Consider the following 23,561-nt stretch of genomic DNA (forward strand, 5'->3'; position numbering starts at 1 on the left):
GCCCTTTTTCAGACTGCTGAGGGCGGGAAGAGCCCTCCCCTCATGGCTTCCCACCCTCAGAAATCCTCAAAAGGGTGGGAAGCTGCGTGGTGCGCCTACTTCTCGCTCTTTTGAGGGCTTCCGAGGGTGTGCAGCTGCGAGGGGACGGTGTTCCCACACTTTGAGAGGTCTCTTGGCCCCTTTCCTCAGGGCTGGTCGGCTGTGAGGGTGCAGCGGAGCGCTGGCTCCTCAGGGCTGCCGAGCGGTGCTGGCGTTCTCCCGGAGGGTTGGGGGGTCTTTCCTGGCCCTGAACGCAGAGTGCTTGGGAAGAGCTCCCTCCCTCACCTTCCTCAGGAAAGTAAAATTTGGTGGTTTAAGTAGAGTAGCGTTCTGAGGGGCTGTTCATGGCCGATCCGTGTCGCCTCCTTGCCTCCTCTTGCGGCTGCTTTTCTTTCGGCTGTGGCTCTGGGTGAGGTACGAGGTCCTTTCCTTCTGCCTGTGGTTTTACATATTTAGATAAAAATATTTTACCTAGTTATGTGTATCTACACGTGCTGTGTGTGTATGTGTATGTATTTATCTGTGGGTCCCTGAGTCTGGAGAGAAGACAGAGCTTGAGCCCTTTTGGGCAGGTCAGGGCCTGCTTGTCAACCTGATGTGTGAGGGATAATTTTTTCCCTTATCTTATGTACTTAATAAACCAACCAGCAGGCTGCTAATAAAAAACTAGCTATTGCTAAAGTTTTTTTCTCTCTCATAGAAGGAAACCAGTCCATGGTTTTGGTTTTATCAGACCCCAACATTGCCTGAGGGAGAGGGGGGAGTTTAAAGTAGCTATTAAAATTATTACCGTGGAATGAAATTTGATTAAAAATGCAGCAGCCCCATTGCTTCACAAAAGCCTTTTAGTAAAATAGTGCTGTTTCAGGTTGTTATTTGATCTCTGGGCGCTGCTTTATTGAAGATATCTGCTTAAAATATTACAGATATGAAATGGCGAACTGCCTCAACTTTTATTATTTGCTATTTGAACAGCAAATGCAGGTCACTAGAAGGTAAAAGATGTGCTTGCCCCACTGGTAAATGTCTATTATTTCTATAGCACTGATGGCTCTTACATAGCAGTGTGATGTTATTTTTATGACTTTTGGATTTTGTTCTCATTGTTATTTTTTCCAGTGATTAGAATTAGTCAGAGAAAAGCGTGTGTGTCTGTGTTTTGTTTGAATTTTTTTGTTTGTTTTGAAACAGGGCCCAAACATGTGAAATGCTGGTACTTTCTCCCTGAAACTGACTTACCAAAGCATTCTTTGCTTGGAAATAAACATTTGTAGTTGCTGGCCACCTTCCAGGGGAAGGTCTGTGGTAACCCTTGGCCTTCATGGGCTTCAAGTAGTAGCATCGGCCAAAGGGGTGTCAAAAAAGCCATCTCCAATATGATTTTCATTCTACAAAAGCAAATTTTAGGTAGTGGATATAAGCATTTTATTTGCTGAAATTTATTTTTATTCAGATGAATAAGTCATGTGAGAAGGAGAGATTAGGAGAGTTGCTTGAAAGTAGACAGTGTGGGTTGAAAACAAGCATCAAATGGTGTGTAAGGAACTTCCACACACACAACAAATAGTAATCTTGTATTAAATGGTATTAATGATTTCAGAAAGGAAAGTTTCAGACATCAACACCATATGTGCATGTCTAAATTATTCTTATGGTATTAACCAGAAAATGTTCAGTGTTAATACTTTTATTACATTGATTTTGTGGAATTATTATCCCTTAAGGGCTTAGGGAAGCTGCCAATACTTGACATGACCTGTATTTTGTTATGGTTAGATCAAGCTTCTAGTCTGAAGCTCAGTGAATATTGCCAGGGTATTTGGCTCCTATGATAGATTAGCATCCTTCAGTTTTTCCATTTGCCTTTGTCTGTTGTAGCCTTTTTAACAAATGGGCTTAATTAGTGCTAATAAAAGTGAAACGAACAAGAGTGCTCCTTTCTTTGCTAGAAATATTTGCTTTGTTTAAGTGGAAATGTGAATCTGTGTGAAAGATAATCGTGCATGTTTTCTCATTTCAGAGTGCCTGCTTTCAAAGAGCTCACTTGGCTTTTCAGGAGAATCCTGCTTCGTGCCTATTCAAGGCACCTTTTACAGCCTCTGCTGGCCTGCAGTTCTCAATAAAAGCACAGGAGGCAGTGAGTTTGTCCCATGACATTCAGAACAGCTGAGGTTTGACCCCCATGCTTTACTGAAAGTGTGTCCTGTGTTTCCTTGCCTTATTCATGCTGTAATTTTGTGTGTATATAACAGCAGTAAATCCACAGTGTCACTGTAAAATGTCTCTGGTAGGTGCCAACTTCACCATTTTCAGGTAAGTGCTTGGAAGGAGAGCTTTGCTTTTGGGTTTTTGTTGCTCAGTTCCAAAGTTAATACGAAGTAACAGATAGAAATGTTGCTGTGTTCAGCCACTATTCCTGGTGTTACAGTGTTATTTCTCTGCCAAGGGGCATTTCCATATGTACTGTACACAGGTGTAATCCCAGTGATATGGGTACACAATCAAGATCCTTTGAATTTTTTTTTCTTACAGTTTTTCAAACACTTAAATAGCTCCTACAGTTGTGTTTTACTGATCTATAAGCTGCTTGGAACTTGCTGGAAGTGGCAGGCTCCGAGGCTGGAGGTGGGCAGGAAGCACAGCTGGGCCAGCAGGTCAGAGGCTTGTTCTCAGCTCATTCAGCAGTTACTGGATTGGATATTCCCTTTAGGAAGGTGCCAGATTCAGGCACTCAGACTGGGTATTTAACTGCAGGCTGTGAGCATGGAACCTTTGTCTGGACTGCCAGATTTCCTTGTACTGGCTGTGTGATGGCATACAGCCAACCTGTGGTGCTTGGTAAGATCTGCATTATGATTGATTGTGCCTCTCAGAAAGGGAAAATACATTTATAAGACTTTGCTGGTATTTCTAAATCTATAACTTTAATGAATACTGGCTATTGTGTTTACCCATTTATGCCTCACTGTAAATCAATTTAGAATTATCCAGATACATTAAAGCAAACCCAGACCTCTCTGGTTTGTCTGGTACAGAAATGGAGATTGACAAGACAGTGATGGAAATAAGCTCATTTGCTTCATGTAATGTGTTTTAGGAGAACTACATTGTCATCCTGATTTGTGATCCTGATTTTTAAGTCTGAAGTAGACTGTGAGGAGTATAAAATCCTTCATGTCTACAATTCTGTTCTGTACTGACATTCATTAAAGCTGAATATTCATTACAGCTCCTCCCTGAAAAGAGTGCAAGTATGTTACCAGTTTAGCACCAGTTTTCAGCTGAAGTTTTAGGTAGAAGGATGACCATGTCTGTGCATGCAACTCAAACTTGATGCTGTGTTGCAGACCTTATTTTGGCAACATCAAATAAGGGTGAATTTGTTTTAATTCTCCTAAGTTCAAGGAGAGAAGACGGGAAAAGTTAAGCATTAAGGCAGTGTTTATTTCATATTTATAAACCAGTAGATAATCCCTTTCAGGCCGATACTTGAAAAAAAAAAATGCTTTAGTGGATATGCTCTCTATTGAGTAAATACAAAAAAAAAAAATTATCTGTTTGCTGAGAAAATAAGTTATATGACAGAATCTAAATCAATTCCTTGTATTTTTCTTCTGGCTGAGGGATGTCTGGCAGGATCTATATTCTGTCTTGCCCATAAGTAAAACACAGAATGGAATAATTTCTTGTCTTTGGTGGTAAATATTTACTCTTGCATTCTTGTTATTTTATTACCTTATCTGAGCTGTGCTGGCTTTGCTGCCTTTTCCCTGCAGCAGCCATCTCTGCACAGCTCAGCTGAGCTTCTTTGGCTGAGCCAGGCAGGAAGGAAAAGGAAACAGAGACTCTAAACCTTTTTCTCATCCAACTGCGATGGGGAGTGTCCTAGCTGTCCCACTTAGGTCACTGTACTGGGGGGAAAGGATGGGTACAGATGCTAAAACAACCTTCACACACAGTCAAATTCCAAAGGGGCCCTCCTCAGAGACAGCAAGTATCCAAGGTCTAAAGTCATGTAAACGTGGCAGTCTGTACTGTCTCTTATATTTACCTAGGAATAGGAAAGAGTTGTGTAAAATAAAAAATAATAATTGGTTCATCTATTCTGGTCTCTATTGTGGAGCTAGCTGGTAGCACTGTAATTATCTCCTGCACAAAAATCTTGCTTTCAGATATTTGCACACTCTTTCAGCCCTGGTGTAATGCACCAGACTATCATGATTAAGGTATGGGACTAGATTAATTGTGAAATGCAAACTTGTGAAGGAATTGACTAGCTCTATACAGGGGCATTATTTTATTAATCTGAAAGCATAGCAAACCTTTAACTTCTACAGTACAAATGCATCTGCAGAATTGCTTACTGCTGTTGGGTGTTTTTCTTCAACAAAGCCAAAAATTCTAGAATGCCCAAAAAAGCAAGCTTTTTCATGGTAAAAAGCAAGGTTGGAATATGGTTTGGTGTGGTCTTAGTCCTAGTTTGAACTCAGGGTCTAAAACTTATTTTTTCTTTTAGGAATAATAGGCAAATGTTAAATGTACTTCAAGGACAGTATTATTCACACATCCTCAGCTTGATTCTTTCCCTAATTTTCTCAATAAAAAAAGGCCAGATGTTTTTTTTCCCCTTAGAACTGCTGGTTTTTTATTAATTCTAGGTATCTTTACATTAGGCTCACAGATGTACCAGAGTTTAATAACACAAATATGTATGATTTCTCTTTAACTTGATTGCTATTAGTAATGTGAATACTTAGGAACTAATTATAAGTGTAATAGGTAGCTGGGTTTTTCTCATGGACTTTCCTATTAGGAAGGAATAACGCACTGAATAACAGGGGTACAACCAACAGCTTTATCTTGGATGCCGTAGTTTTTGCTTCACTTGGGTTTGCCTGTTGTGCTTTCATGTTATTTAATAGAGATAATTATTGTGCTGCTCCATGTATTACATGCCCTGAATGTATAATTTAGTACTTAGGAGCAGCTTTTGTGTTGTAGAAGTGCCATAGGGGAAAGCAAATCCACTGTAGGAATAAGGAACACAGAGGCTGACATTACAACAGATTACGTGGCTGTTCCCATTCTCAGCAAGCAGAGAAAATTCTGTTCAAATGGCTGAATTTTCAAATTAGGGAGAACGAAGTGTACTGTTTTATAACTAAATGCACCACAACTATGACTGTAACAATGAAAAGAGAAGAGCAACCAGCAGTAGACCAAGATGTGAGTCATGAATCCACTGGGTTAAGAATAGCTGAGTGAATTTATTCTTTTTCTTGGAACAAGGTGAAATAAACAGGGAGTTGCTTATTCAAAATCCTTCATAGCATACTGCAGAAAAGAGCCATTGTTAATCTGTGTAATGAAACAAGTCAGATTCTGTTCAACAAGTTTGTATTTCTGCTGAAATTGAACATTCATCTACAACTGTTTCTAGTTATTCCACACACCAGAGAATGGTAAAATGCCAGTAAAAACTGAGTCATCTGCAATGAACAAGAGTCATTGCAATATGGCACCTTCTTCATTTCCCTGGCATTGCAGGGCTGCTTGTGCCATTATTTCCCTGGTGAGATTCCCTGCGTGCTGCTCTTCCCAGTCACAGATGTCTGAAGATGTTGTTTGTTGAGGAGTCCACCAAACTTACTGTGCCCAGGCTGTAGTAAGGAGATACAATTACTGAGGTGTCTGTGACTTTGTTTAAGTGCCTCTGAAGACTTATTTTGTATCCAATAGAGCAATGTGGTTATTGCTGCAGAAAGTGTCCTCCTTAAGAAGGAAGAATGTGCTCACTTACAATCAAGAGAGGGCTCCAGGCTGGAGATGAAGGCTGGATGCTTTGAGGCTCTTATGAAAAACTCATAGCTGAGAGTAAAAATGTTCTGGTTTGAAATCTGTCTTAATTGCAGCTGAGTGGCCCCATTCTTGAGTAATACAGTCCTTTCCTGATATAAATATGTTGCTTTTCAGGCGCTGTCTATGTTGCTGTGCCACTGAAAGAAGCTGATACCTAGATACCAGAGACAGGGTAAAGGAGCTCCTGTGTGATCTTCCAGTCCCTTTAGATCTTATAGGAAGGATGTGACATGTTCAAATTATACTGCTGCTCTGGTGATCTTTGGCTTTCAGGATCTGCTTCAGCAACTTGGAGTAGCGCAAGAGCTGAACGCTGCCCACCTCAGCCTAAATCACAGATGTGTGCCTACATATTGGCAATAATAATTATGAGACATTTCTTGCTATAGTAAAAGAGAGTGGATATAGCACCCTTTGAATGCAGTCTGTGCAAGAACAATTTAAAATAAATTATTCTTTCTATCACAGAAGAAAATGGTAACAAAAAATGAACACATTTCACAATATTTTCCTTGTTACTGGTTCCTGTGAATAATTTTGAATCAATGCTAACAACTGAGTGTTAGAAGACATGACAAAATTCTACTAAGATCCTGGTGGGTTTCACAAGAAAGAATTTTATAGTTAATAAGATAAAGTGTATAGTAAAATTAGCTTGCCCTACAGCAATTTCCATTACAATTAGGTGTCATTATTAATGCAGTGTTGAAACAGTTTGCATAAGAAATCCAGAGAATTAATATTTTATTGTCACTAATACACTTTGATTTCAGTGCATGTTTTTCTGACTGGAGCAAGGGAAGAGTAGTTTTTAACAGTGTTTCTTCCATATGAGTAGGCAAATATTAATCACTTTCTCAGGAAACCCCCAGGGGAACGTGCACATGGTCAAAGCTTATTTTCAGACTTCTTTCTCATTCAGGTTTGTTCTGATTAACATCATGTGAGCCTTTTCCTGTAAATTCAGCATGTAAAATCTTGTTCTGCCAAAGCTCAAGGCACAAAATCCCTGGTTATATTTGGAATGAAATTCTGACCCTATTAATAATCAAAGGTTTGAAAAATGCCCATGTGCTGAATGTGATCCGAACATAGAAGCTCATTCCACATAACTAATTCCTAACAGCTCATCACTGGAGTCCTTTTCAGTAGCTGGAGGCCACCCAGCCTCAGGAAACCTTCACCTGTGTAACTTTATCAAAGCAGTCACGTGGACTTTGGTGATTACTCACAGTGGCTGATGGAATTTGACACAGTAAAGGAATCTGTCAAATAAAAATCACAGCAGAAGGGAGTGGTTTTGTATTTCAGAGTAGAGCTAAGGCAGAGAGATTGGTGTGCTTTGCTGCTGGATGTATAAAAGCTGGAACCTGGCTATGGAAAGCATCAGCAGAAACTAAACTCGTTGTGAAACCACAGAAATGGATTAATGACTATGATCCCTACAAACCCCTGACTTAAAAACAGGCACAAAACTTGTTTGAGGTCAGTGAGTCAGTGGAAGAAATAGTCTGATAGTGTTGTTGTTTTACATGATTCATTTATTCGTCACAGATACTTCAAGTGTTTCCTTTCTTGCTGGGTATTTTGCGTTAAGATGACTTGGAAGTAGTGTTAGCTCTGCAATTACCTTCTCTGATCACCAATAAAAACAACAGTTTTATGTCCTACAGTAATTTCCATGAAGCTATGATTTCATAGCTATTTAACTGTAAGACTAGTTAGTAAGGCATTGTTTATTGAATTCTACTGCAGCCATAAAGAAGGCTATTTGTTTGAAAGATAAAAATGCTATTGCTTTGAGTTGCCATTGAAGAGAGAATACCTTATCACTGCAGCTGTAACTACAATATTTACTCTCCAAAAAATCCTTTGCTACTTTCCCTCTTTAGTTTTTTCTAAGCTGATATAAAAATAAGTAACATTCGGAGGTTTTTGTGACTGTGTAAAGCTATTCTAGCAAGTATTTGATTAAGCTAATGTAGTAATAATCTGTTCTCTTTTTTTTTTTTTTGCCTTAACAGTATTATCTGGTTAACCTTTTACTGACTGTGTTTCTTTCATTGAAAAAAAAATCTTAATATTTTTACATTACTAAAAAAGCTTTTTTAATAAAAATATGCCACATTAACTGTCTTAAAATGATATTGTAGAGGGTAATTACTCTAAAGATTTATTTACTCAAAATATTCTAAATTAACTAATGCATTAATTGTCCCTTTATTAGTGGCCTTGTCAGCATTTAAGGTCAACATGGTTAATCAGATGTCAACAAAATGCAATTACTACCAAGTCAAAAGTAATTTTCATCCTTATGTTTGTAATGATCCTGATACAAAGCAAATTCAGCTGTAATTGCAGCATTCCTCAACTAGGCATCATAAATTTATGGCTTGGGCTTTCCATCACTGTGACTACCTTGGAGAAGGTCTTTGAGGTACTGAATGCCTTTATTCTCTTTGACTCAATTTCAGCTCCCTATAGAGCACTTTTTGGCGTTATTGGTAATTACTGAATTGTTTTCTGAAGTACACAATTGAAATACTTTTTTATTAATCTGTTCCTGGTTAACTTTTTTTTTTTTGTAGAGTCCTCTATTATTGCATTAATGGCAATTCTGGTTTTATTTCCAATTTTATTTTCCAATTCTAAAAACATTTCTTTCCATTAAGGAAATCGCTAAATCGCTAAGTTCAGCAACTCTCTGAGGTTTTTTTTTAAAGGAAAATCTGTTTCTCTTTCTGAAACTGTCTTTAGTTTTTTTTATAATTTGGGGACTGAAGGAAATGTTGATAACTGGGTGAGATGTTTTTGAACATGATCTATTACTGAATAATATATTGAAATTACTGGATTGACAATGACGCTGGAACTTAGCACTTGAAATCCTTTCCACTGTGACTCTGTCACAGCCTGTCCAACAGAGCTGGGTGTGCTCCTGATGACTTGGTGAGCTCACTGACATTTAGGAGGGTCTCAGTCATTTCTTGCCCATCTGTGAACAAACACATTTGCTACCATAAGTCTTTAGCCATGGAAAAAAGAAAAGCCAAGAGCTCACAGATAACACCCTGCTGAAGTAAATGGTGCATCTGGTGCTTTTGGAGGTAGTGCCAGTGAGTGTTTCTAAGCAGACCAAGGCACTGCCAATTGAACACTTGAAGAAAAACACCCCACCTATACAAAAAGTAATAAACTATTATCTCAAGGCACATAATTGCAAAGTGATACACTTGCTTGTAGCAGGATGTCTTAATGATGAAGACTTTCTCTTTTGGAACATTCAGAATACATAAGTTCTCTTTGTGTTCCCCCCCCCCCCCCGAGGTGGTGCAGACTGTTTGCAAGATTTTGAAAATTACATAAATGAACCCTGAGATGACAAAAAAAAGTGTGTGGAAATTAGGGGCTGGTTTGCAAGCACCACTGTTGTGTGTCAGGAATTCAGGTCAACTGAGGTGGGAGGAGACGAATCAGTGGAGGCCTCAGCATCCAGCTCTTGGTAAAATATGACGAGGTAAGAAGATGGTTCTGACTTTTTTTTTAAATCTTTCTGATTTACAGTCACCTGCTGCTCTTCCTACTCATGTGTATTAGACTTCTGAGTACCTTTACATACACAGCCCAATGTTTGCTGAGTCTTTGAGCAACAATAACTACCACTGTTTGGTTTTAAAATGCAATTAGTAATCTCTCCAGAGCATACTGTTCAATCTATAATTTTCTAGCTACTGTGACTACTATTTTAAGGTGAGCTCTGTTGTTTTCTGCTTGCCACTGTTTTTAATTGATGTACCTGTGCCAGAGTTGACTTCTGATGTGATTGTTTCCCTGAAAAGGCTTGTGTTATCCCCTGTTTCTGTTTTGGATGGCCAGATTAGCCTCGATATTTTCTTCAGATTTTACAAGCTGAACTGTGTTGTTTCAGCTGAAGAACTGTCACATGAAGTAACAATCTGCATGACACTGGTTGTTCGCAGTAAGAGGCTTCTGATAGCAATGATAGCATGAAGAAGAATTGCAACTATTTAAGAAAATGCCTGTCTCCCCTCACCTGCATACTAAGGGCCAAATAGAATAAGTTTCAGAAGTACAGTATTAGAGAATTGCACTGTCAGAGTCAGTTTTGCAGGTCTTTGCTGAGTGTGCATACTGTTCTACCCAAATTTTCTCCTTTTGTGCTGCTTGCATCAAAATCTGTTTTACTAGGTGCTACACTACTTTTTCAAGTCATTAACAGAAATTAAAAGAAGACTAATTGCAATATGGCTACATAACAAATTATGTTTCCACCCATTTTTGAAGTTAATATTTTTTAAAAAGCAGTGTGTGTGTTTTCAGACTTCAAAGCCACCTAACAAGCAAAATGTCAACTTCCTGGTATCCTGATAGAAACTCATTCAGTCAGGCAGCTGAACAGAATCCAGCTGGACAATTTTCAGTTGGAAAGTAACCTGAAATCCTACCAGCATGTCACAAGGATTGTAGCATCACATGCAGCAAGATGTTTTTGGTGTTTTTTTTTTTCATTATGGTAGATGTTTAAAAAATGTGTTTTCACACAGACTGGTAAGTCAGACTTGCCAAGCAGTCTTAACATGCTGAATACCCAACTTAGAGGAATGTAGGAACACAGGTTGTGGTAACTGGGAGTGGGGCTGGAGCCTCATCCCCAGTGGGCTACAGCTGTGCCAGGCAGGTGAACAGCATTGAAGGTAAGGAGCCAGGAGTGCCCAGGGGCACTGACCAATCCCCAGGGGAGCAGAGGGCACACAGGGGCAGTGCATGAACAGGAGGGTGTAAAAGGCTGGGCTGAGGAACAAGAGGAGCAGATGCTTGTAGCCTTCTGATTAGGTGTGGTGTTTCTTGGGTTGGGTGAGTGCTTAAAGCTTTCTGAAATTATGTGCTGATTCTGTGTCTTGTGGCCGTGTCCACTGCAATGTGTGCTGCCACAGAGGACAAGTATCCAGAGGAGGACATCTGCTCTTCGAAGTACAAAAAATGCTGATAGTATAGGTGAAATCAGAGTGCTGTACTCTTTTCCAGTGTTCTGTCTTTGTTTAAACACCTTGGAGACCACAGTAACCCAAGATAAAACTAAGTTAATTCTAAGTCTGTTAAAGGAGTTTTTCATTGGTGTTACCCTTCAGTTAGGAAAAATGCAGCAACTGGAAGTTCACTGAACACCATGGGTTTCTTTGGAGAATGTGTGGGAATATTTTGAGTTAAGCTTTAGAAGCTCACCAGATCTTTCTCTTAAGCCATGTTATTTGTTGTCACATTTTGTAGCATATTAAAAAAATATTGCTGTGGTGGGTTGTAGAATATAAGTGCTTGAGACTGACAAAAAATGGGAGTAAGAAAAGAATTACAGATTTCCAGATAAAAAACCAAATATGCTTGTCTTCCTTCCAGAGAGTTGTGTAATTGGTGAATTATAAAGAAGTTTAACTGTAGTGTTCATTATCATTCTGGAGTCTCAGTCCAACAGGATAATTATAATCATCCCATTGCTCCAGAAATAACCAAGTTAGAGGACAATCAATAATTTCAGATTCAGGATGGCATGTTCAGCCACTCAGATATACCTTTAACCCTTTATGTTTCTCATAAGGCATAACTCCAGAGTGTGTTGCACTCTCATGGATTTAGAATCATCTAAGTTGATCTGCTTTTGTATTTCTTCAAAGCATTAGCTGTGCAGTTATCAATTAGATAATGAAAAAGCACAGTATTGCTCAAAAAACTATATGGTTTGATAACTTGCATCTGTAGTAGACAAGAAACTGGCTCCTTGTGGAAATACTTTTTGTAATTTTTGGGTACATTTCCATACCTGTAGTTCTAATAATATTGAGTGTTTGATTTTTCTCTTTTTGTCATAAAGCCACTTTTTTAACTTGGTTTCCTGTAGAAATTTAAACTGTGAGATCCCACCAGCTAACAGTTTGTCACTCTGTGCTGAGTTTATTTGAAATTACTGGCAAATTACAACCAAATTTGGAACAGAAAATTCTGGAAGTTGTGATATGGGAGAGTGTAAGGCAGAACTTGTTTCATCTGAGGGAAAGCAGACACTGGCTGCAAAGTCAAAGCCTCAGTCCTTGGAGATCAGACCTGGGTTGGAGAGGCCCTGAGCATTCTCAGCTAGGCAGTATTTGTTTGAGGGCTGGCATTGGACTAAATGCCTTTTAGAGGTCCTTTGAAAGCTGACTTATTCTGTGAGCCCTTAATGAACGAATCTGTGTGGTGAATTTCTCATGTTTACTGACATGAAAGTCACTGGTGTTGAATGAAAGGAAATGGACTTGGATATTTATGCAGTCAGCCTGGTAAGATCTCTCTGCACGTGTCCTAGGAGCAAATCACACAGTACATCTGGCATTAGGACTCAGAATCAGGTAAGAAACGAGGTCAGAATTTGTTTCAATATAAACTCCCACTGGAGCAGGATCCAAAATGTTGCTGTGTTTTTTTTGCACTAGGTTTCTTTGTCCAGAGTAGTTGTCAGGGCAGCATCTGTCCAACCCCTCTGCATTTTACTCTGGACCATGAATCTACTGTCCTCCCACACCTGGCTAAAAGTGGCATAGAATTGGCATCAACTCTGTCATCTGTCCTTGCAGGTTTCATGGTAATTTAATTCTCACATCTGATCTTGATTGTGTTTTACTGCTGTGTGATCCAATACTACCTGGGCTATGCACCCACCCTGACTGTACTTAGCTGCCTTCCTTGAATGGCTTTACTGGGAACTCTTCATCTTCCTGATGTGAAGTCCAAAGAATGTAACAATAAAAGTCTATGAAAATGAACCACAGTCAGTAACATGCCATGATTAATCCTTGTGTATTGCCCCTAAAAGTGAAGTATTTGGGCAAAGATTCTTTCTTTCGATTTTGAAATAAACTTCTGTCTTTCATTCGCAAAGACTAGTAAGCACTTTCTGCCTTCTCTGAAAGGAGAAATCTTGATTTGCAGGGGTGGCATTTAGCTGAAACCGAAGAGAATCTCTATGAATGCTGAGTTCAGGAGATGATTGCTTGGAAGGAAAGGAAAGCAGGTTGCAAAAACCTATTTTGGAGTTGGGGGAAGTCAACTTACTGGTCTGAACAGACTCAGCTTCAGTTAAGTGTATGCAAATAAATGATGGTGTTTCACCATTGTTAAATGACAGCTGCCTGTAACTTTAAAACTTGAGAGGATTCCAATAAGTGGATAGGATGGGTGTATTTTAGCGTTTTTATCTACTTGATTGAGCTATTTGAATTTTGGCATTGACAGTTTTACTTGTGTTAACCATTAACAAGTGATAACTGTCCTTAGGAGTTAACTTGATAAAATATTGGACAAGAAATTTTCTTCATTATTGGGAGGGATGTTAGTAAATATCTAGTATTTGTGCAAGTACTTTGGTTAGGAAAGATATCAGCATGTTGTTTTGCTAACAGATCTCAAAAAATCTCCTGATGTGGGATTTTGGTTTATTTGGGACTGGGAAGGACTAAAGGCGGGCTTAGTAAGTTGTGTGTGTTTCTCAGTCTGACAGTCTAATTTGGTGATAATCAATTATTTAATCTAAAGGCTGAATGTGCATCAAAACACTTAGAGATTCACAGTAAATCTTCAGGAGCAGGTTCATTACTTCTTTGAGATATTACTGGTGTGATGCCAGGATTGTGATAGGAATAATCTCAGGATAATAAAGTTTTGGCTAGAGTGGAGTCAGAATAGGCTGCAGATCCCCACTGAGTTCTCTGCTTCTCTACCAGGGTCAAAGAGAATGAAAGGATGGACACATTACCAAGTGTCTGCTCTTGGCTCAGGAACAAGCTTACTTTAAAGAGGACAGGGGCAAAATCCCAGTGTTTTGGTTCCTAGTTCTTATCTCGGCATATTTCTCAAAAAAATTCATTACTGAGGGACGTGGCTGAAAGATAAAAGCTGGACATATTGCTTTGGTGATGCATCTGGAGATGTCTTCTTCTTTCCATTTGCTTTCTTTTGCCCTGTATTGCAGATATCTAGTTTTCTCGTCCATGTAGGTTTGAAACTATTGGCATTCAGATGTTGACTCCACACATAGCAGTCAAACTACAGCATATTAGTGTTAAGCTGTTAAATATTATTCAGAGAGGCTGTCTGACAGTTGTGGCAGTACTTGCTCATCAGTGGTGTGTGAGCATTGCTCTTACCTGCTTGATTTAAAAACCCTCAACCCAGTTTTTTTCTGCTTGCAAGTAAACTGAGCAGTATAACCAAGCAGTTCCCCTTCTGTAAGCTTCTGGTGTGTTCAAGTGCACAAAGCTGCCCAATGTTTTGCTTGCTCCTTCACTTTTAGACTCTATTTTCTTGCCTACAGTGGCTGTGAGCTGTGGATCTCTAATGGTCACAGGGAATAGATGCAAACCAAATAGCTGCTGTGCAAGGCTGAAGTTCTTTTACCAGAGTCCCCATCTTGCTGAACAGAAACTGGCACCTGTGCTCTCTCTGTGCCAGCACTACAAGTCTCAGCTGGGGAAGGTGGAGAGGGAGGTGAAGCCAGGTGTTGATGTTCTCTAGCAAAGTCCTGTAAGAACCTGGGAAAATGTGAATACATTTCTTGTCTATTGAGCAGAAAGCAAGTCAGTCACTGTTTGTGTATGAGAAAACAAGTATCACTTAGTCCATGCAGCAGAGTGACCTTATAAATTGCTGGGTTTCCCAAATTTCCAAGAGGTACAGGCATGCAGTTTTTCCTCCCTGCTCAATCTTTCATGTTGCAGGACTGAAGGAGTGCATGCCACATATCCCTTCCTTTGGCACCTCATTTTCAGTACGTGGAAGAGGAGGGATTCGTATACTGACAAGGCCATGAAGGAAGCTGCTTCAGCTGAGCATCGAGTCATAATATGTCAAAATTTGAGTGCTCACATGAGCACGAACATGAGTGAAATGACAAGAGCTGCCTTAGAATGAGGCAGACTCAGTAGGGTGCAACAAATCATCTTTATGCAGAGGGCTAAAAGTCATCCTGTAATCCCATTTTGGGACTCATTCACTCAGCATTATTCTCTCCCTGTGTACACAAACTGCTTTCTAGCCAAGGCTGCGTTTTCTCCTGTGACCTGGTTTGCAGTTGCTATCTAGGCACTAGTGGACTGCTTTTTGGGAGAGGCATGGGGAAGGAAGGGAAAATAGATTAGCTGTGTTTGCAGCCCATCGCAGTGACAAAACGCAGTGCAGTCTGTCTGAACTGCTGCTGGGTAGCTGTGTAAGGCAGCACCAAGGTGAGCAAGCTGAAGTGACTGTGATGTCACTCAATGTGGTGCCTTTGGGGTTTGAGGTGTGTGGGCTCCTCCAGTGTGATAGCAAGTCAGTGACAGGAGCTGGAACCTTTGGAAAGATTTCTCCAGTGTGATCCAGCTCTCTGGTATCCTACTGTCTTAATCAGCTTGTTCAGCTGCTCAGTTTGTCTGGGATGAGCAGTCAGACAAGCCAGAAATGTTTTTCCTTAAGATGCTCAGGTGTTCATCAAGGCTTATGTATAGCTCACATCACATCAGCAGTAATACTTCTCTGCTTTGCAGCTGCCAAGTCTTGCATCAACAGAGAAAGAGCAACATAATGGGATTGAGGTTTGCTGCTCATTACAAAAGCTGAGAGTTCTGATTTAACAGATGCTTGGCTTTTACCAGGTGCTTGGAAAAGTGAGAGGCAAGAGGCTTCAGCATTTCCTGTGCCAGACAAGGTTTGGTTGTTAATATGAGAAATGCTCCTTTAAATCAAGTCCACTTCTGCTTTTCTTTTCCTCAGTCTTCCTGGAACACAGTTTTGTAACTTGTGTCTGGTCCACAGATCAAGGTCTCCTTTTAGTGTGAGTCCATATAATAGAGAGGAAAGTTGACATCATGTTAATAGCATTTAGTTGCTGTTACAGGGAAAACCCTGTTAAATATCAGAGAGGTCAGAAAAGTGTCTGTATAAAGATAGGCTGTAAAGCAGTTGTTGTAGTTAGTACTAATTAGCGTCTCTGTTGACAGAGTTGTTAAGAAGCCAAGTGATGGGTTTTTTTTCCTGTTTTAGTGGTGTCCTTTGCTGTGATAAAGCTGTGTTGGTACATTTGCACTTCTTAATTTTATTCTCCAGGACTTTGAGCCAGGAATCTTTCACCAATTCACAAAGTACTAAAATATTTTCTAGAAGAAACTATCAAACAAAGAATGAATAATTTACCATATTAGAGCATTATTCTGCCAAGGACTCTGTGTGATCAGACAATTTGGTTGGCAGGAGGAGTGTCTCCACTTCATAAGAAATCCATTTGCGTGTTCCCTTCAGCACCGGGAACTTGTTCATGGCAGAATAAGAATAGTTGAATATAACTGTACTCAATATTAAACCCTATTTTGGATCATAATCCTATAAAAATAGGAAAAAATACATCTGGAAACTTTTATGTCAGATAGAATTGCAATTCACTAATATTAAATATGTAGTTCAGCTTTCATGACACTAAAACTGCAGCTGTTTGCTCTCCAGTGTCTTACATTAATGCTTGAATAGTTGTCTTTGTCACTTGGTAATATTTGCATCCTTGAGTCCAGAAGGTTTTCGGTAGCTGGAGGAGCCAAATGCAGCTTAAACTGCTGGTATTGTTTGACTTGACTCTAAAATTGCAGAACAGGAAATATTTGGGCAAATCGAATCCGGTTTTGTTTTGTGTTTGTGTTATTGCTTGCATAAACTACCCTCCTTTTCAGACAGTAGACTGCTGAACTTCCCAGTATGTGTGCAATTTTAAAGTATTTTTTCTCAGTGACAAATAATTCTGTCTAGAATTTGTTTCCTGCATGTACCCATTTGCATTTCTATAAAAATTCATTAATGTGTTTTAGTTTGTACTGCCTGCAAGTCTACATCTTTCACTGTAATAAAGTGCAATACTTGAGGCAACTGGGAAAGGTTACAAAAAAATCACAAGTGGTGTTAGTTTGAAGGTACTTGAAGGCTGTCAACAAATCAGTACAATCAGTGGAGCAATCATGCTCACTTTCAAGTAAGTGCCATTTTATAAATATTCTACCTGCCTATACTCCTTCCAAAGTGTGTTGAAACAAGTAATTGTTATGCTGAGCCAAATGTAGCTCTTAACACAGATTTCCTCTTAACATTGCTTCACATTCTGTGGAAGACATGGTAAGATCTTGAAGCCAGTGTGAGAGGGAAAGTCAGGGTTTAAACAACGCCGATCTGTCAGGGACTGGTGGGCATAAGTTTACAAAGGCTGTATCAAGTGTAAGAATACCAGATGGATTTCAACACTTCAAGTTTTGAAATTTGCATCTAGTTCAGACAGACGGTCTCTTGGTTTGGTTTGTTGGGTGTGTTGTGCCTCTTTCTAATCTCTGTTTAAATGGCAGAGAATTTCTGCTATTCATGGCTACAGTCAGTGTGGTTTTGGTGATTTATGCAGCTGCAATTACTGAGCTTGTGTGTAGTTTTAGATTTTAGGGATTGACATCCATGTGTACAATTGCAGTCACAAAGGTGATGCAGTCACAATATATTTAGATGGTTTTCTCTGTGACTTTAAGTCATTGCCATATCAAGACAATAAATATTTTTTGGTAGTTTACAGTTTTGGAGCAAAATTGTTTTCCCCCAAAATTAGTTTCCTTTGTTTTCTACTTTCTCCCAGTTTAAATTGAGCTCATTTGGTTTCTTGAATGGAAATTTATTAATTTTTCCATGTTTTTTCTTGATTAAATGCAAATGATAACAGGCCTAGCTGTATAGGAACTATATATATAAAAAATATTTGATACTTAAATATCAATGTTTCCAGTAGAAACTGAATGGGGTTTTTTGGTTACTTGTCTAATTAGATGGTTTTGCCACCTCAGGAAGAAAAATAAGGCAGTTTTGTTTGTTTTTTCAAGCAATTACTGAATATGATATATCCTGAATTATTTCAAAAATTTTTGCAGGTTATTAGTTTCCAAAACAGTGGGTATAGCAGCAGAGTGACATTCTCAAATAATATCAAGCTAGTTCCTTCTATAATGAATGAGAGAAAAGGGACATTTCCATTTATTTCCATGTTGTTGATGTGTTACCTGGAATAAAAGCACAGGGAGAGGGGTTTTGCACCCTGTCACGGAGCTTATATTGAGTAATTGATTAATATAAGCCTTTTTTATTTGATGGCTGGTGTCTGCCATCGATTCAATAACCACCTCTGGCTGACTGGAAGGAAAGAAGTGTGTTCTGGATCTTTTCCTTTCTGGTAGACTGGTATAAGGAAAAGAAAGGTGGGGCTGGATTATTGTTTCCTAGCTACACCTGTGGCAGTGAGCTCTGACCAACTGCTGAATGCCTTGAGTTAGGAGAAGAAAGGGGTTTATTCCCTTTCCTTTGTTTGTCTCAGGCTTTGAGGACTTTGTGTACTCTGATGTTGCTTTGTATAATGCCAGGAGTTAGAGAAGTGGTGGCTGAGTGTGGCAAATTTTGATCTTGAACAAGATCACCACAGTTTCCAACAGATCCTGAATCCCCAAAACCTAAGGTACATGTTCAGCTGATTGTTTGTGCCATCTTAGATTGTATCAGTGAATAATGAAGGAAGCTGGCATTGAATTATACTTTACATAAAAGTTGTCCTTTATGGGAAACATTGCGTAAATTGTGTGGTGCAGTTCTTCACAAGCTCCTGTTTCCTTTGCATGACAGTTGCTGTGGAAAACTCCAAGCTTTGAACTTGTTTGTCACACTTGTGACTGAAGTTGGAAAGAAATAATCATGCTTATGTGCATCCCTCTGCAGGCCGTAAACTTCAGAGCTTTATATTTTCCAATACTTACCTGCTCATGATAAAATAAGAGAAACAAGTTTTTGCCAGGTAAAATTGTTTTATAGCAGATGAGGCTGGTAAAAAATTGAGTAACATGGCACCATGCATTTTAAATATTTGAAGTACCATAATTAATTGCTGAATTACCATGTAAATTAACAGTGTCTTTTTAGTGTTCTATCTTTGTAGCTGTGAGAGTTGACTTCCAACAAGGGTAAAAATGAGGAAGAGTTTTGTTTGCCATTTTTTAGCTTGGCCTCTTAGCCTGTCGGTTGACCAGCACTAGAAGTCCTGGAATCTAATCCATGTTTACTTGGAACACAAATACCTTGTAGAAGACAATTGCTTAAACAGCTCTGGAAGGCAGGAAAGGTTGGGGAAATTGAAATTTTTTGATTCAGTTATTCAGTTTGGTAAGTAAAGGTGTTGTAGCCCCTATTTAATTAACTACCTTTTATTACCGTGGTATATGTGGTTTTACATGGGTTTTAACCTCTTTCTTTTACTAAAGCAAGTGCCAGTACTGAGTGACAGAGCTCTAGCCTTCAGAGCCAGCTGGTACCTTAGACCAGGGCACACCACCCACAGACCACGAATGCTTCACCAGGACAAGTTATCCTGCTTGCTGGGCCTTCTGAGCCTTGAAATCCTCACAGCAGTAGATTTCTGTGCTTGTCAGTCTCCTCTGATGTGGAGAATTATGTGCAGAGGTGCAAGTTTCTTTGGAGATGAAAAGTTAAAAATGTAGTGCCCTTTCACCTACAGAGCAGAGTTATATTTTCCTGTAGCTGAAGTTATGAGGTCTTGCTCCTCAACAAGGAATTTGAAGCACAAAAAAGGGTGAATATTTTAGCAGATATGACTTAGGAACTGTAGACTGCCAGTGTAGCAAGCCCTGTGCATCTTCTGATAAGCTGAAGGATTTGAACATCAATTCCCTCCTCCTTGACAGAACAGATCTGAGTCTTCTTATTGGTTTCCTTCTACCATTTTACATCGCAGACACATTGCTGTTCTGAATGTTTGCTGAAATTGTAGCTGTGGTTTATACTGTGTGAAAAAGGAAATTGTTGTGTGTTTTCTTTATGTAAGGAAATGCTTTGGATGATATTTGTCAGTGTGTTTAAGGAAAAAAAGCTAAGTTGCTTTAAAACAAACTTCATGTCTTCATGTTACTGCATCATTCAGAATTGGTATTTTGGGGAGCCTTTTTTTCTTTTAAGGAAATCTTTTTGATCTTATGGTTCAAGTGTGAGAAACGCAGTGTAGAACCATCCCAGAAGGTTTTCAGTGACTTTGATTTGTAAAACTGGACGGGTAAAAGCTGACACAATGCACATTACAAATGGTTCTAGGAGTAGTGTACTTCATCTTGAGGAAAACCTGTTATTTTCATGTGAAGCCTGCCTTGTAACTGTGATGTGCAGAGTGTTAGCAGCATATTTGGTGGCTACCCTTGGTGAGACCTGTCTAGTTGCATCAGGTGACCTACTGAGATGAACTCAACCTAGACTTAAGTTGTTAATTATTTTTAAGTGGAGAACATGTGGTTTTGTTTTTCTCTGAAGGACTGGAAAAGAGCTGCTGTCATTGCCAGCACTATCAAGGACATGTCATTGCTCAATTTGTGGCTTTTCCAGCTATGAAAGAGGCTCTTTGAAAATGATTGACACCTGCAAATTAAGTCCTTGTGTCCTGAGCTTGTACCATCACTGGTAATTTAATGACATAGACAGGTAAGAGCTTGTTTGGAGAAATATTGCAATATACAGGAATGGAGCAATGAGATTTTTGTCATATCACATTTTTTCTGAGTCATCTCGAGTTATCACAAGCCGTATCTTGACACAGACTACTTATAGTAATTGCCAGAGTTTGGCTGCTTCATTTTAATGCAGTTTGGATTACTGAGGGTTTGGATGGTTTTCAAGATGGTGAGCTGCTTTTCAGATGCGTCTTTCAGGAAGTATGTGCCAAAATAATTAGTACAGTATTTCTGCTTCCAATCCCCTGTTGTCTAGGTCTTGCAGATTTGAGGAACAAAACATGAGTTTAATAAGCTCGTGTGCCCTTTGCAGGATGAGATCAAGTGAATGAAATGGGTTGAGACAAGTCCATGCCTTAAACATATGTGAAATCCTGTCTGTCAGACATAGAATACCAGGTTAGCCTTTGGAGGGACCCATTCCTGATGTATCCTGAAGGGCTGCAGCCCATGGGCAGGGCCCATGCTGAAGCAGAGGAAAAATATGAGGAAGGAGCAACAGAAAAGGCACTTTACTGATTAATCACAACTCCTCATTCCTCATGCCCTCTGTGCCACTTGTTTGTAGGAGGAGGAGGTGAAGGAATAGGGAATGAGGGATTGATGTTTGGCCTGGAAAGAAGGGATGGTGGCTGGGGAAGGTATTTTGGTTTTTTTTCTTTTTATTTCCCCTCATTATCCATCTTTATTTTTAATTGGTGTTACAGTAAACTAATTTATCCTTAGACCTGTTTTGCCTGTGATAATAAGTGGAAAATAATCCCTCTGTCTTTGCCTTGACCCATGAGCTTTTACCACTCTGTTCTGCTACAGAGAGAGTGAAAGAGCAGCTGGCTGGGTGGAGGGATCCTCATATGTGAACAAGGTCAACCCACCACAACCATTTGAGGGTGAGATGAAGGAATATATATATGTTTAGGTATTATTCCTTAGATTCAGTGTACTGGCAGTCTCAGTGTCACAGTCATAACTTATTTTTTATAGTTTCTCCTAAAGGAGCGGCCTTGAAGGGAGAGAAAAATCCCACCTTCCCTGAGCAGACAAGTGTAATTGGAAACACAGACGATATTTACTGTTCTCTGCAGCAAGAAAACTTTGTTTCCCAACAGATCCACAGCCCCATGGCAAACAGTATATTTATCTAAAATTGATTGCCATTCCTTCAATTCACAGTACACAATTCCTGTGTTACTCTGACACAGGAACTGGTTAGTATGCAACACAAGCAGCGTGGATGAAGTTGGCATCCAAGCAATTTTTAGATGTTTGTAATGTTTCAGCACAGCGAGAGACATTGTTTTTTAAGATTAATGCTTTTTGCAATCAGTTGATTGTCAGCTGTTTTTCTGAACAGTAGTCAAAAGTATGCTGAAGCTGTGTTTATTGTTGGACTGGTGCACCTTCTGCAAATGGCATAGCACACAGTGAGTGCTGCACAGGAAATTCAACATCAGGAGCTGCAGAAACTGAAGAGAAGATGTGGGGTTCTTTTTGTAGTCAAGGCTCCCACACTGAGGTTGCCTTTCTTCAGTTTATGCAGACGGAGCAGGTTGTGAAGCACAATGGCATGAGGCAGTCACTGGGTGATGAGCTGTTGTGCTGACATGCCAATACTAAAAACACGACTCCTCTTGCATAGTTCAGGATAATACTGGAGGTTTTCTGAGCAATTGCTTGATTCACACATTCATTGCTTATGAATGGCATTTGCCTCAGAAAACTTCATAAAGATCTAATGAAATGGTGAAAAAATAATTTATGCATACCAGATAATATAGATTATTGTGCAGCACAACCATTCAATTTTCAACAAAAAAAGTAGTTTCTATTTAAAATACAGAGTCCTAGGAAAACAGATGGTGCTTTTGAGCTTTTTCTTTCACTGAAAGCAGATTTTAATAATTAGCTCAAAAATTGAAGCTAATATCTTTAAAGCTGTACAGAAAAGGAAAAACAATCACATTAGAAGAGTGCCTTTCATTATAAAAATGCTCTCTAAGCAGTTCCTGCTCTGAAAATGTAAAATAGGAAGTGGCCTATATTGTCAAGTCCTTCACAGCTCTAGACAGAATAAAAGGATTAATATTTATGCCAAGGCTTTTTCATGTGAAAAGTTATTTCTTGATTGATAGCACCTTTACACTTCAGCTGGAGGAACATCCACATGGATATTAATATCTGTTTCATGATGGTTTAAATAATAAACTTGAAGGTGTAATTGTTAGCAAAATTTCTGCTGTGTCTCTGCACAAGATGGGGCTACAGCTGAACATATGGTAGCACTTAAACAATTACTTACTTGTGTATTTACATCAACAGCACCAACAAAGCACTTAAGTTACTGCTGAAAAGATACTGATGAATAAAAAACAAGAACTAGACTGTCTGGGATGAAGAACTAGATGATCGGGACTAGGACTTGAAGGTCCTTCCCAATGCAAAGCATTTTAAGGTTCTGTGAATAGAGTCTGTGGATATGGAAATGAAGTTAGACCAGTTAAACCAAGAGTCCCTTGATACATTTCTATAAATGGAGGTTCCCAGCCTATAAAGCCATGTGTTTTTAAGTAAGCCAGGTTGTGCATGTGTGGAATGTAGGAAAACAGAGATAGTGATGAAGGTAATCTAATCCCTAAGGAGTTACAGCTGTGCTAATTATCAAGAACTAGGAACAGGCCTGCCCTTAATAGGCCACGGCTAGATCCAGTTAGGGTGGGTATTGTAAAAGAGTAGACTGGCTGGTTGGGAAGTTAGATGGAGTTTGTTGACTGTGCTGAGAAGAAGGAGTTAGTGCGGTGAGGAGCTGCCCATGAGAAATCAACAAAAAGGTACAAAACCTTTGCAATAAGATGGTAACACTAGCTAATAATCTTGTGTAGTATTTTATGTTGTAGCAGACAAAGGTGGTCAATCATCAATGAGGCTTACTGCCAAGCTTGGGGCATGAAATGGAAGATTATAACTTGTATGGGAAGATGCAGGTTTTCAAATTTAAAGACAGTATTCCCACAGGCAAACCAATATAATACAGTAAAAATAGATTTTTCTTTTCCCCTTGAAATTGAA

General features: G+C 39.3%; 1 long non-coding RNA gene across 1 annotated transcript; it reads left to right on the forward strand.

The window, feature by feature from the left end:
* Window positions 1-34: 34 nt before the first annotated feature.
* On the forward strand, window positions 35-7,832 carry LOC135298473 (uncharacterized). Its single transcript, XR_010360462.1, has 3 exons — window positions 35-453; window positions 2,060-2,352; window positions 6,013-7,832. It is a non-coding gene; the product is annotated as an uncharacterized LOC135298473 (long non-coding RNA).
* The last annotated feature ends 15,729 nt before the right edge of the window (window positions 7,833-23,561 follow it).

This window comes from Passer domesticus, chromosome 4 (genome assembly GCF_036417665.1).
Source record: "Passer domesticus isolate bPasDom1 chromosome 4, bPasDom1.hap1, whole genome shotgun sequence".
In the NCBI taxonomy this organism is placed as follows: Eukaryota; Metazoa; Chordata; class Aves; order Passeriformes; family Passeridae; genus Passer; species Passer domesticus.